Here is a 13,727-nt window from a genome sequence, read left to right as displayed (position 1 = left end):
GTAGCTGCTCATCAAAACCTTCTCTTTTGCTTCCTAAAATGCATCTTCCTCATATTATCGCATGTCCTTCCTACAAACCACTGACTTTAAGCTTTCTTGATATGACCTAAATGCTTATCTTTCAGAAATCACTTGGAGACAACTAATATGTTATGGAGATGAAAATAATGTGTTTCTGAGACAAATCAGTGAAAAGTAGCATCACGGTAGGCAGTCTCTTCCCTAGGCAAACATGTCAGAGAAACATCTTTTATCAACCCTAAACCAGCCCTTGGGTAACTCAAAGGCAGATTCCAATGTCTTTCTCTGTTCCTTCTGAGTTCTTTTTTGAGGCGTCAGAGGTCCTACTCTAAGTCATTGCTTTAGCAGTCCCTCTGCTTTTCAGTAATCCTTCAGAAATTGGAGGCTTTGGCTAGCGTATATCAGAATCACAAAGATCAACAGGGAGCGACTTCCAAAATCTTTATAATAATGACTTTTAATACTTCAAGGTACTTTTTTTTTTTCCAAAATGAAATGACCTTTCTCCACTGTTTAGCTGTGTTCATTCAGATGTATTCCTGGGATATTTAAATATTTCAGCTCAATTTGATTGAATTCTAGAACAGCAAAAGAACCGGTAAACCTTCAGAATCATTAAAGGTCAACAACAACAAAAAAAAAACTTCAGAGTAGGAAGGAGGAGGGATGATATCTAAATATTAATGTTCTTAGAATCTGGTGTCATGTTTCATTCTCTTCTTCTCTGGTCCATAGCTTCGTGTGCCACATGAATGAGGAAATGCATGCTCGCTGCCTGAACATACTAGCCTTCATGTCAACATTTTGCAGTAGGAAAGTATTGATATTTTTCTTAATACAGTGACATTTTCCCTGGGGAAGGTTTTAATTCAATACATTGGGAGTAAAGGTTCTAAGTTTATTGCCCTTTTTGTTATAACTTTGTTTTTTCAAGATCTCCTTCCAGTCTAGAGGGAGAGTTCAACGTTAGATAATATCTGAATATTACATAAAAACTCCTTCTGTCTCCATTTCACACAAGCTGGTGAGCAAAGCTAAAAGCAATCTATTTGCTGGGAACCAGTGAAAAACAATGTTTAAGTTTAAGCAAATTATGTGATACTGGTTGTTGTAACATCACAACTGTAGAGGTGGGCTCCATAATATCTGCAGAGATAGGCCCAAATTTATCCATCTCTTCAATCTCTATAGATTTCTACATGCTTCTGACTGGCAATGCTTTATGACAAATTACGACCATCATTCCAAATAAGCAGTTGTTTCTATTTTTTATATATCAAACTCATGTATTTTTTTATTCGCCTTGACTTTTAGAAACCTAAGCTATTAATTCAAGGACAATCCTTGCGTCACTGCAAGGACTGATACAGCTTTTAAAACAGACAATGTTGCTCAGTTTTAGTTGCAAATTTAATTTGTTCATCCATGGTGATTTCCAGGAGGCTTGATAGCTAGGCTTTATTGGGAGACGAAGCCTCCCTTTACATATCAAAGCCCTAAAGTGCTTCATGTCCATTGAGTTTTATAAATATTACTTTTGAAAGGACAGATAATATGACAAAAGGAAATGTTGCCATCTGAGAGGAAGAGGAAGTAGAAAATCTTTGGGAATTGGAAAGAGAGATGAGGAGAGAATAAGACAGGGAAATTTGATCTCTGGGTTTCTGAACACAGCGTTGAGAAAAAAAAATCTGAAAAACGGTCAGATTTTCAAGCTGGTGGTAAGCTTCCTCACTGCTTCCAATATGGCACAGAACGAGACAGTCACAGGATAGAAATGGGTCTGGGTAGACCATGATGGGAGATTGGACCCAAGTCTCTTTGATCTTCTGTATGACGTTAAAATTATCCAGATGTTCTCACATGTCCATAGGTGGTTGTGGGAGATGTTTCATCACAACTAGGAACAAAAGTTGCATTGGAGCAGAAAGACAAAACACTCAAATGCTAGATTTTAAAAATGATGCTGCAGCCAGGCCTCCAAGGTTCAATCAAGCCTTCAGGAAAACTCAGTGTGGAGCTCCATTAGGCCTTGGCTTCGTGAAAAGATCAAGCTAGAAGATATGCGAGCCCAGGCTGTGCTGCAGTGGCTGCAATGAGACTCAGCCAGAGCCCACGGAGAGCACTAACGTGACCCAGACTCCCTTGCCATGGTAAGGCTGCTTTCCACAAGCCTTCTCCACAGTTGGAGAAAAAAGAGGCATAAAGGAGAAGAGAGATGGAAGAAATTCAGAAAGGCTGAGGGTTTACACCATAATGTTAAGTCAGAGGGAAATAGATGGCTAAAGGATAGAAGAAAGTTACCTCAAATTGGCAAGCTTTCCTTTTTCTTCTACTCATATCAGATAAGGGCTTCATAAAGAATTATATGGGAAGTTACATTTTTGCTCACTGTACCATATAAATAATGCCCACCTCTCTAAAATTGTAGTTTTCATTCATATCAGCTTATATTTATGAATTTTCTATTAGGTATAATAACAATTACACCTCCCTCTGTGGTGCCTGTCATGTCAGTCTGCAGGGAAACCTCTCTGTTTCTGTCCTTTCTCTCTCTCTTTCCCCTATTAGTAATCAAACCCACTCTTTCTGCCTGATATAACTGCAGTCATGTGCTGCTTAACCATAGGGATATGTTCTGAGAAATGCATCGTTAGGTGATTTTTGTCCTTATGTGAACACAGTGTACTTGCACAAATGTAGATGGCATAGCCTACCACACACCTAGGCTGTATGGTATAGCCTGTATCTCTTAGGCTACAAACCTGTACAGCATGTTGCTATACTGAATACTATAGACAAATGTAACACAATAAAAAGTATTTGTGTATCTAACCACAGGAAAAAAAGGTACAGTAAAAATACTGTATTATTAACTTATGGACCACCATTATATATGGGATCTATCATTGAAATGGCATTATGCAGCACTTGACTATATTTTTAAATCTTTCCATTTTCCTCCATCTCCACTGTCACACACATGAATAATAATTACAAGAGATTTCCAACTGGTCTTGATCTCCCTGCTTCCAAATTTTTTCCAAATCCATTTTCTCCTAATTCGTAGCTAACACAATTCCATTTGTTTCATTCTTTATACACTGTGTCTAAAATAATCCCTCGATATCCAGATCCACTCCATTACTTCCTTATGTGAAATCCAATAGTTCTTTATTTTCCTGAGGATAAACCCATGCATATTTAAATGCAGTATCAGCCAGGGTACCAATGAGAAAGATATAACATATAAAATTCAGGTGAATTTTATAAATCGTGGGTGGGATGCAGGGAAACCATAATGAACAGCATGGTGGAATTATACCATGTCAGTCTGGCTAAATCAGAACCACATTTCCCCCAGTTTTTTTTTTTTTTTTTTTTTTTTTTTTTTTTTTGTTACTGTATGGCTCTGGATTGAAGTTGACCAGAAGAGAAAATTATTTTGAGATTTGAAGGTAAGAGTGAGGCAGGGGTCATTACAATCTGCAAGTAGGTGTTTTAGAGTATTAAAGGACAGATAGCGAGATGAAAATGGAGCCCGCTTGTTTGCTCTCCCTGCCCCATGTCCAGTTCTGCTGCTGACCAACTCCTGACCCTTCTGACCGACAGCGACCCCAGTCTCACCACAGGTGAAGACTTCTTCACCAGCTCTCTTTCATTGTCCCCAGGCCAGCAGCTTAATGTGACTAACTTCACAGATTCTCTGGCAAGTTCTAACTTAGCCCCTTCTGCCGGTGCTTCAAAATGCTTATTTGTGACATTTCTCTGATCCTCCAATTCTCCCCATTAGACCATTATTTCCCCCCAGATTCTCCCACAGTTGTGTAAAGTCTTATTTCTGTAATAATTCTTTATTCCACAATAACATAGAAATTCTGCTTCCCTGATTTGCCAATAGTGTAGTAGTCCAGGACTATTGTTATCCCTAAGTTGAAAGGAGAAAAGGAGAGAATCATGTGGGACCTTGAATGTGGAACAAAGCTACTTTAAGGTGGCTCCATAGGAAGGACAGTGGGGAAGAAAATACCCTGATTTTATTCTCCTCCCCTCTCCCGGTTTACGGCCTGGGCTCCTCATTGACAGAACAGAACCAGAACCCACCATTGACATAATCCACACGTGTCAGCCTCTGGCAGAGAGCAGGGCATGTGGAATCTGGAAGATATCCAGCATACAGAGCTCACGTGACCCACCAGACCTTTCTACCATCACTCACCATCATTTTCTCACACTCTAGATGCTACAGCCACTCTGACTGTCTTTTACATCCTAGAATCTTCCATATTTTTACTTTGTTGGGGACATTAGCACATAGTGTTCTCTCTGCGTGTACTATTCTTTCCTTGCCTCTTCTCCCTCAGTTGAGTAATTCTCAGCTACCCTTCAGGTACCAGTTGAACATCACTTTGGTATAGAGCCATCTCTAGGTATCTTGGTTAAATTATACGTCTTTATGTGGACTTCTATACCACCCTGAACTCTCCCTATAATATTTTATATCACACTTTATTTTATTAATGATAATGTCTTTCTTGACAGAACATAAACTGTCCTATCAGGTATATGTTGTTGTAAATACGCCATGTATGCATTGTTTACGCTTGTAACCCAAAGTATAGCATCATGCCAGACACTTAGTAGGCACTCAATATTTGCTAAATGAGAAAATGAAAATAATGTGGACTACAATTCTACTACTAACCAGGTGAAGAAAATAAGGCCCAGAATTTTTGTAATTGTAGAGTTTATGCCTAAATCTCAAGAGGGAGACCACTGGCAACATATGGTGCCCATGGCCTTTCTCTATAGTGGAATTGCAGGGTGTGCTGGGAGCCTATGATCCTGAGAATATTGCCTTTCTCTGAGAGGGAAATAAAAATGAAACAAATAGTGACCACTGTTTCCTTAACAACCAAGTTTCAGATTACATTGGAACTTTCCACCTCCGAGTAGGATAAATTGAGGCTACTAGATGGACTCCTCTGCAGAAAGCAACTTAAAACTTTGATAGACATTTAAAAAGCAACTATCTGAAGGTACTGGAGAATGAACAGAACACATCATATCTGATAGGAAGTATACACTCTCATGGAGTCAGGGAAAGGGTATGTTCCACAAGTTAGTTCCCATCTTTTCTGGCTTTTAGCCTGAGGCTAAGTGCATCTCACATGCTGCATACAGTGTTGAGAGGGGCTCACATGGGAAAATGTGCAGTCTTTCTGGTCTGGAGAACCGAAAAGTAAAGCCAGACAATGGCAAATATTGAAGAAGTGTGGAAATTCTGGAACGGTAAAAACCAGAGAAAGGATCCCCAATCTCCTCTGCCATATCTCCAACTGACCCTGAATACACTCAAAGCAGAACAGACTCAATGCAGCTCAAAGACAAAAGATCTAAATCAAGATCAGAGCTGATGCCTACGCAACAGACTTTACAGTTCAAATCTAACCAAGATAACTACTTGCTGAAAAATAAAATAACCTTCGTTACAAAAAAATAACAAAATCCAGAATCTCTACAACTTAACTTTTATGCATTGAATATAATTCAAAATTGTCCAATGTTAAAAAAAGAAAATAGAATGCATTTTTAAGAGAATATCAATAAAATTTGACCCTGATATAAACAAGATGCTGAAACATACAAGATTTAAAAATGACTTTTTCATAATTATCATCAGTTAACTAAAACACAATATTTTCTCAAATAATGAAAATATCAGTAAAGAAAGAGGAAACTACCCAAGATAAAGAAAAGGAGGATAAAAGATTGGGGTTGAGGAGACAGACTAGGGAACTGATTAGATGATATCTAATAGTCTAATATGCATGTAATTGAAATACAAGAATGAGGAGAGACAGAATGAAGCATAAAAATTTATTTGAAATATAATAGTTAAGAATTTCTCAATTTGACAAAATATAGATATTTTCCAAAATAAGATGCTATCTGAATTCTAGATATTAAGGATATTTTCTTTTAAGAATAAGGCAAAACAAAGACATTTTTAGGTAAAAGAAAACTAAGAAGAGTTGTTGCCAGTACATTTGCACTAACAAAAAATGCTACAGGAAATTCTTCAAATTGTAGGGAAATTATATAGGGTAGAAACATGGATACTCTGAAAAGAATAAAAGGAAAGGACTTAATTCTGCCAGCAACTAGAATGAGCAAGGAAATAGATTCCTCTAGTGTCTCCTGAAAAGAATTCAGTCCTGCCAACAGTTTGATTTTAGCTCAGTAAGATCCATGTCAGATTTCTGACCTACAAAACTGGGGGATAATATATGGTTATTATTTTAAGCTGCTAGTTTGTGGGAATTTGCTATGGCAGGAATAGAAAACTAACAGAGGAGTGCTTGGATAAATATTAACCTTGCTCATGTTTTGAATGGAAAATTCTGAGGTGAAATGTATACTGCTTTTCAAAGGGTACGCAACAGAACTGAGCCCTAGTTTCCCAAAACAGTAACCAGTTCAATGATACAACTTTGAATAGACTTTCCTTTCCACCTTGATTTATTCATCTCAGGCCCCCAACTTTGAGTCTCTAGACTCACATTCCAAAGTAAGCTATTTGCAAAGCCAGCCTTTGTCTCAACTTCTGCTTCTAGGGATGCTCAGGCTAAGACAGTTATCCTAGAAGTGGCCTTTGCCAGCAAATCTTCAGACTGGTAGGGTCCCCAGGTTAGGATCCTTGATGATTCTGGATGATTTTCAGGTCACTGGCAGTCAGGACCCCAGTGCCATTGCTAGGGGAAGTGGTGATAATAGATGGTTGAAGTAGCATTATAATGACTAACGCTCTAACCCATGGTGGACTGGGACAGGTTGTAGGTGAAAGAGAAGCATTGGTTTATGATGTAGGCATAGCTCTTGAAAGGTCTGTGGGTCAATGGTAATTATGAGCTCTGTAGAACTGGCTGCCTTAACTGCTTTGAGAGTCTTGAAAAAAAAAAAAAAAAAGACAGGCTCAAGCTACACAACTCAATTCAAAGCACACTAGGAAAGTCAGAAAGCCTTCATGGATACATCTAAGGCCCTTTAGGCTCAGGGTTCAACAGTACAGGTGGCACACTTACAAGGAGATGCAATATATTCAGCAGGACTCCTGCACCAAAACCAGGGCCCTAATAGAGAAAGTGATACCTTAAAAAGTACACTTGCTTGAAGGAACCTTAGACACATGAACCCCCAGGTTCATAGTAGCAAATACTCGCTTCCTGCTTAAAAGAAATCTCCCCTTGCCTGGGTATCCTGCAAAGACCTCACCTGAGACAGGTGCCTTGTAAGATGATGTCTTTTTCATCTCCACCTGCAAAATACTAGCTTCAACTTGAGATATCTCTTTTGTAGGACATTTTTGAAAATTGCAAGAAACCACAAACACATCAACATTCTGAATTTGTATGAAGCTAAGAACATGTATCTTTCTTTGAAAAAGAGTTTTGTTTCATAAAGAGAAGAGTTCAGTGAGAAACAGAAAAGAAAGAAATATAAAAGATGTAGGTGCTAACGTCATTTAAAATCAATGTATAACCTACGATTGTTACGTCTATAAAAAGTTTTTGCAAGGATTTTTTAGACAGGAAATGCTATTTGATTTTTGTAAGCACTCTCAATGAACAACAATATTTAATGCAGGACTTAAGGCAAATAGGAAAAAAAAAATACCAGGTAGTCAATTTTGGTTTGTTTATATTGCTAAATCAGGTAAGAGAAAGAAATCATTTGTTTTAAATGAGAGAAGATATTAGTTTCACAGATACTATAATCCAAATGTTTGTGGTTTCTCCGGGCTCTAGGCACTTTAAGTAAAAGGCCATTTTTCCAGAGATAAATATATTATTCACTACCAAATACAATGAAATTGTGGAGTACCGTCACAAAGTTAGTGCTTCCTATATAAATGAAGAGATTTGCCTCTGCTCAGACTTGGCCCCTAAGTCAATTGAACGACGCTAACAAGTAAACCTTGGTAATTGTCTTGTCAACAACAATAACAAGCCAATGTTTATGAATGCAACGTGGCAAGATATAAATAAATAATTAAGTGATATGCCCATCTGTGGGAAATGTGGTAGAATGAAATTAACACTGACTATGGGTCCAGAAACAATTGGGCTCAAATCCTATTCTTCATTTACAAATTACAAGGACTTGGTGTCAGATTCTCTAAATTCAACCCATCTATTCCAACACACTGATACAAAAACTATCCAGCAAATATAAATAGAGCAAACATATGTTAAAGAAATATAATTAAAAATAAAATTGGCCAGGCACGGTGGCTCACGCCTGTAATCACAGCACTTTGGGAGGCCGAGGCAGGTGGATCACCTGAGGTGAGGAGTTCAAGACCAGCCTGGCCAACATGGTGAAACCCCATCTCTACTAAAAATAAAAAAAATAGCCAGGCTCAGTGGCACATGCCTGTAGTACCAGCTACTTGGGAGGCTGAGGCAGGAGAATCTCTTGAACCCGGGAGACAGTGTTTGCAGTGAGCCGAGATCGCACCACTGCACTCCCGCATGGGTAACAGAACAAGATTTCCATTCAAAAAATAAAAAGAAAAAAGAAAAGAAATACTTCTGCCCACCCAGATAATCTTTTCACTAAGGTAAAACAGAAACAAAAATTTTATTATTGAATAAACATTAAGCCAGAATGTGATGTACATCACAGGCAATCACTAAGAGACAGAAAAGGAAAAAAATAATAAAATAAAATAAAATAAAATAAACTCACGCTTTTATCTAGTCAGGCAGATAGAGCCCACACGTTCTCAAGGTAAACAGTATCTAGTCTCCACCTGAGAGAATTTCACACCACCATTTGTCACACATAATTCATCCTAAATTCACCTGGTAATTGGGGTGGCTAATTACCTTTATCCAAAGGAAAAATGATCTTCTCATATCTTTGTGACAGGAGGTAGTTTTGCAACTTGGAGCAATGGGCCACCAAAGCTAGGCTCCTACTCTCCAATAGAAATGGAGATAGGGATGTTATGTGCTTTGATTATTACTTTCCAAAGAGATGGGTCCTAGGTCCTTGAAAAAGATATTCTGGGGTGTTAGAGCTGTCAAGAGGTGTATTTAGCTTCTAAAAAGAGTTACATACACTTCAAAGAGACAGAGAAAGGACTTATAATTACAAATATTCTAAAGTAAGTTCTCCAAGGAGATTCTCTTCCCTTATTTTCAACAGGGAAAATTAAGCCTCTAACATTTGTTTATTCTTCCTTATATTTAGCACAATGTCTACTACATAGTAGATACTCAAAAACTGGTAAATTTTATTATCTCTTTATGCAGAATCTTAACTATATTTACATACGAAGTAAGCATGTTTTTCATTTCCTGCCAAATTTAAATTGGTACATAAAATCTCCTAAAATGTCTTCTGTTGTACTAAGTAGCAGTAAAACAAACAAAAATCAAGAAATGTATAGGCCCCAAATAGTATGATTCATACATGCAGTAAAAATTACTCCAGATTAATATCCAGATGAATTACTCCAGAAACACTGCAGCAGGAATTTAACTACAGGTAACTACAATCTTAAAAACCAAAACATTGGTCTACAGATGTTGAAGAATGTGAGGGAGGTAACCCCACTTCAGGAAATGAAAGAATATTTCTCTCTCTTTTTTTAAATACTTTATGTTCCAGGGTACATGTGTACAATGTGCAGATTTGTTACATATATATACATGTGCCATGTTGGTGTGCTACACCCATTAACTCCTCATTTACATTAGGTATGTTGGTGTGCTGCACCCATTAACTCCTCATTTACATTAGGTATAACTCCTAATGCTATCCCTCCCCCATTCCCCCACCCCACGACAGGCCCCGGGTGTGTGATGTTCCCCTTCCTGTGTCCAAGTGTTCTCATTGTTCAATTCCCACCTATGAGTGAGAACATGCGGTGTTTGATTTTCTGTTCTTGTGATAGTTTGCTGAGAATAATGGTTTCTAGCTGCGTCCATGTCCCTACAAAGGACATGAACTCATCCTTTTTTATGGCTGCATAGTATTCCATGGTGCGTATGTGGCACATTTTCTTAATCCAGTCTGTCATTGAGAGTATTTCTCTTTGCAATTTGCAGTGCTCATGAAGCTTATTAGGTAGACCATGTCAATATTAGATAGCACCGGAAGTGAAGCCCCTGCAGGTTCTAGGATTGTTCTTTGGAAGGACAGGCCTCACAGTGGACTTTAATCAGGACATGGCACAGGACAGGGATCTCACATACCACAGTCTCATAATCTTATGTTTTAGTGACCAACCTACTTTTGTCCAGCCTCAAAGTTCCTGGAGAAGAGAGAGGAAAAACAACAACAACTACTGAGGTAAAAGTAAATTCCAGGTTTTAGTAGGGCTATAGACAGTATAAGGTTATATTTTAATATAGCTCCTCATTAATATCTAGAGAGAGAGAACACAGCATTCTGAGTTGTCATTAGCATTTGGAAGACAATTGCTGGGCACAATGGGGAGCTCAGCAAGTGCATCCTCTCAGTCTGACAATTTGCTGGAGGCATGAAAAATGTCAATTCAAATGAGGTTGCAGTCTACAAATTCCTTAGAATGACAGGTAAAGTCAGGCACATTGTGGAAAATAGTATTTTTTACCATCTATTGTTCACAAATACCTTAATAAATTATAGTAGCAAAGAGAAAAACCATAACCTTGAAATATATGAAAAAAATATTAACAGAATTACAGGGAGTAGTTGATAAATTGACAATCATAGCAAAAGTGATTGATACACTTTGAGTAATATTAGATTTTTTACAAAAAAAATAGAGATCTAAAAGATTGAACCATCACAGTTACAAAGCATGATCTAATGCTCATACAAAATCCTTCATCTATGGACAGGATGGAAAAAAAGAATAACAATTAGAGAATACACATTCTCCCTAAACATATGTGAAACACGTATAAAATCTACCCACTACAAGCGCTCAAAGCAGGACTCAAAAAAAAAAATCATGGGACAATATTCTAAGACCATGTTTTTTGACCACAATGCAACAAAATATGAAATAAATAACATAAAAACAACAGAAATCCCCCAAATATTTGATTTAAAAAAAAATTATACTTCTGTACAATTCATACATCAAAGAAGAACTCAAGATGGAAACAAAATGGACCTCTGCCATGACTGGCTAAGGACAGAAAGAGACAAGATGCAAATAAGCAAAATACAAAATGAACAAAGGGAACCTGGCTAGAGATAACAGATTCAAACAGAGTAAAGGTTTTACAGTCTACTATACTCTAATCAACATGATGGCCAAGATTAAATGGATAAATTATTTAAAAATTATAAAAAGCCAATGCAAGTACAAAAAGCAATAGAGAACTTAAATAACTAATAAAAATTCAAAAGATAATGAAATAATAATTGCAACCCTTCCTCTCCCAGAAGGGTTTGTAGTTGACTGTTCTCAAATATTCAATATCAATATTAGGTTTTCCAATTAAAGCTAAACAAATATTGCTTTTCCTGTGAGCCTCAAAAGAAAAGTCAATTTTGGAGGCAGGGAGTAGGCTCCAAACAGATTTTGTTGCAAATCTGTTTCAATGGTAATTGCTTCTAACTTAACACTTAAATGAGAATTTTCTACTTGGAGTTGGGTTTTATCCACAACCCGAAATATCTCCATAAGGAGCTGTGGGCAGACCAGAGTAAGTCTCCTTAGGCTCAGAGAGTTCATTGCTTCAGGTGAATCCCAAGAGTCTGTGAAAAATTAAATTTCACACTGCAATGATAAAGAACCAACTATAATAAAACTGAGTTACAATGAGCTGACACACATAATTTAAGAACCAGCACAACACCAGTTCTATTGATTGAACAGGTTTTGCAGATTGGCTGAGCATCTCAGCCCCTACTCAAGACAATGCTCCCCTGGGGAAAAAGAAAATATCTCATGCCCTGAACAGCTGACTTACAAATGGACTTTGGAATAAAGGATCATCCTATTCCTTTTGATCACTGAAGCCTCGTATGTCCTCAGTCCCCAATTCCTTATGTTTTTGTAACTATGTTATTTTAATAATCTGTAACTATTAAGAAGGAACTTAAATTACCTTACTAGTTGTGGATATGACTAAACCAATTGATGACAAAATATTATTTAAAAGTATGCCTCTTCTAAGTGATTCATTAAAGAAGTATTCTCAAAGTATAGTTCCAGGCCTGTAGCATCAGTATCACCTGGGAATTTATAAGAACTACAAATTCCAGGCTATACTGAAGACCTAGGCCTGTAGCATCAGTATCACCTGGGAATTTATAAGAAATACAAATTCCAGGCTATACTGAAGACCTACCCAATCCGGAACTCTGGGGTTAGGGTCCAGCAATCTGGTTTTAGGAAGCCTTTCAGGTGATTCTGATACACACTTAACATTTGAGAACCACTGGCCTAAATAAGGTCTACAATGCAAAGCAGCTACTACAATTTATTAAGGTATTTGTGAACTATAGATGGTAAAACAATATTATTTTCTACAATGTGCCTGACTTTACCAATCATCCTAAGGAATTTGCAGACTGCAACCTCATTTGAGTTGACATTTTTCATGCCTCCAGCAAATTGTCAGGCTGAGAGGACGTGGTTGTCTAGCTCCCCATCGTGCTCAACAATTGTCCTCCAATGACTTGACAACTCAGGATGTCCTGCTTTCCTTCTCCAGATATTAAAACACCAATGCCCAGGCCCCACTGCCAGCAATTCTGATTTAATATAAGTGGTATAAGTTCTTGATATTAACACACACATGTGCATGCACCCACACACATACACACGTCTTCCTAGTATATAGGCAGGGTTGAATACCATCGTTCTTTAAAACTTTTGCTATCTAAAGGTTAAATATGCAAATTCATTTTCCATAGTTGGTCTGTGAGAGGAAAATTTCTGGTGCTGAGTGCCCATGCTGGTCTTCCTGACCCTGCCTCACCTCCTCTTCACTTTCCAAGACTTATGACATAGAGACTAAAATGGAGGAGTAAACATAATTAGGAACATAATGCTCCACACCCCCATGTCTCACTTTTTAAACTTTCACAAATGAGTCTACACTCTAGGGAAAGCATTCAAACTGAATCACTACTGATAGCGAGAAAGGTGACCCACTTTTTCTCGCATCGCAGAGCCACATTCGCTTTCCTGAGCACTCATTTCTTTCTCACAATGAGGCTCTGATTTTGTTGGCATAAGGGCTGCTATAGACTGGGAATCATTTAAAGAACAATGTCTCACCAGAAGAGTTTAAATTGATAATTGTGCTCGCTGTTCCATGCATGACAAGCTTTCCTGCCATTAAGAGAAGCCCACACTTAGGATAACTTCGTAGAATGCTTCTGCACTTGAAAGGAGAGTGCCCCATGTTGCCAAATGACACCTCCATCTTCACTTCCAAGTGCTCTGAAATCTCCATAGGAAAGGACCTTCCCAACATAGAAATCTGTCTTTTGCCACTGCCCCTCTCTCCAACATATGTATTTGCCAACCGAGGTGGCAATATCTGTACTGTGGAATTATACAGTGCCAAGTCAATGTTCACAGTCATAGTCCTGTTCAGAAATCATCTGGAAAGCATTTCATTAATACTTTTGTTCTGCTTAATCATAGACTCTGGATCCAATTCTATTTCCCAGAGAAGGAACCAAAT

At 37.8% G+C, this 13,727-nt stretch overlaps 1 protein-coding gene across 3 annotated transcripts in view; it reads right to left on the bottom strand.

The window, feature by feature from the left end:
* The window catches only part of LOC144341317 (uncharacterized), a 356,281-nt gene that overhangs the window by 195,360 nt on the left and 147,194 nt on the right, over positions 1-13,727 (bottom strand). The window lies entirely within an intron of this gene.

This window comes from Macaca mulatta, chromosome 6, assembly GCF_049350105.2.
Source record: "Macaca mulatta isolate MMU2019108-1 chromosome 6, T2T-MMU8v2.0, whole genome shotgun sequence".
NCBI classification, from domain to species: Eukaryota; Metazoa; Chordata; class Mammalia; order Primates; family Cercopithecidae; genus Macaca; species Macaca mulatta.
This window is presented reverse-complemented; position numbering and strand designations above follow the sequence as displayed.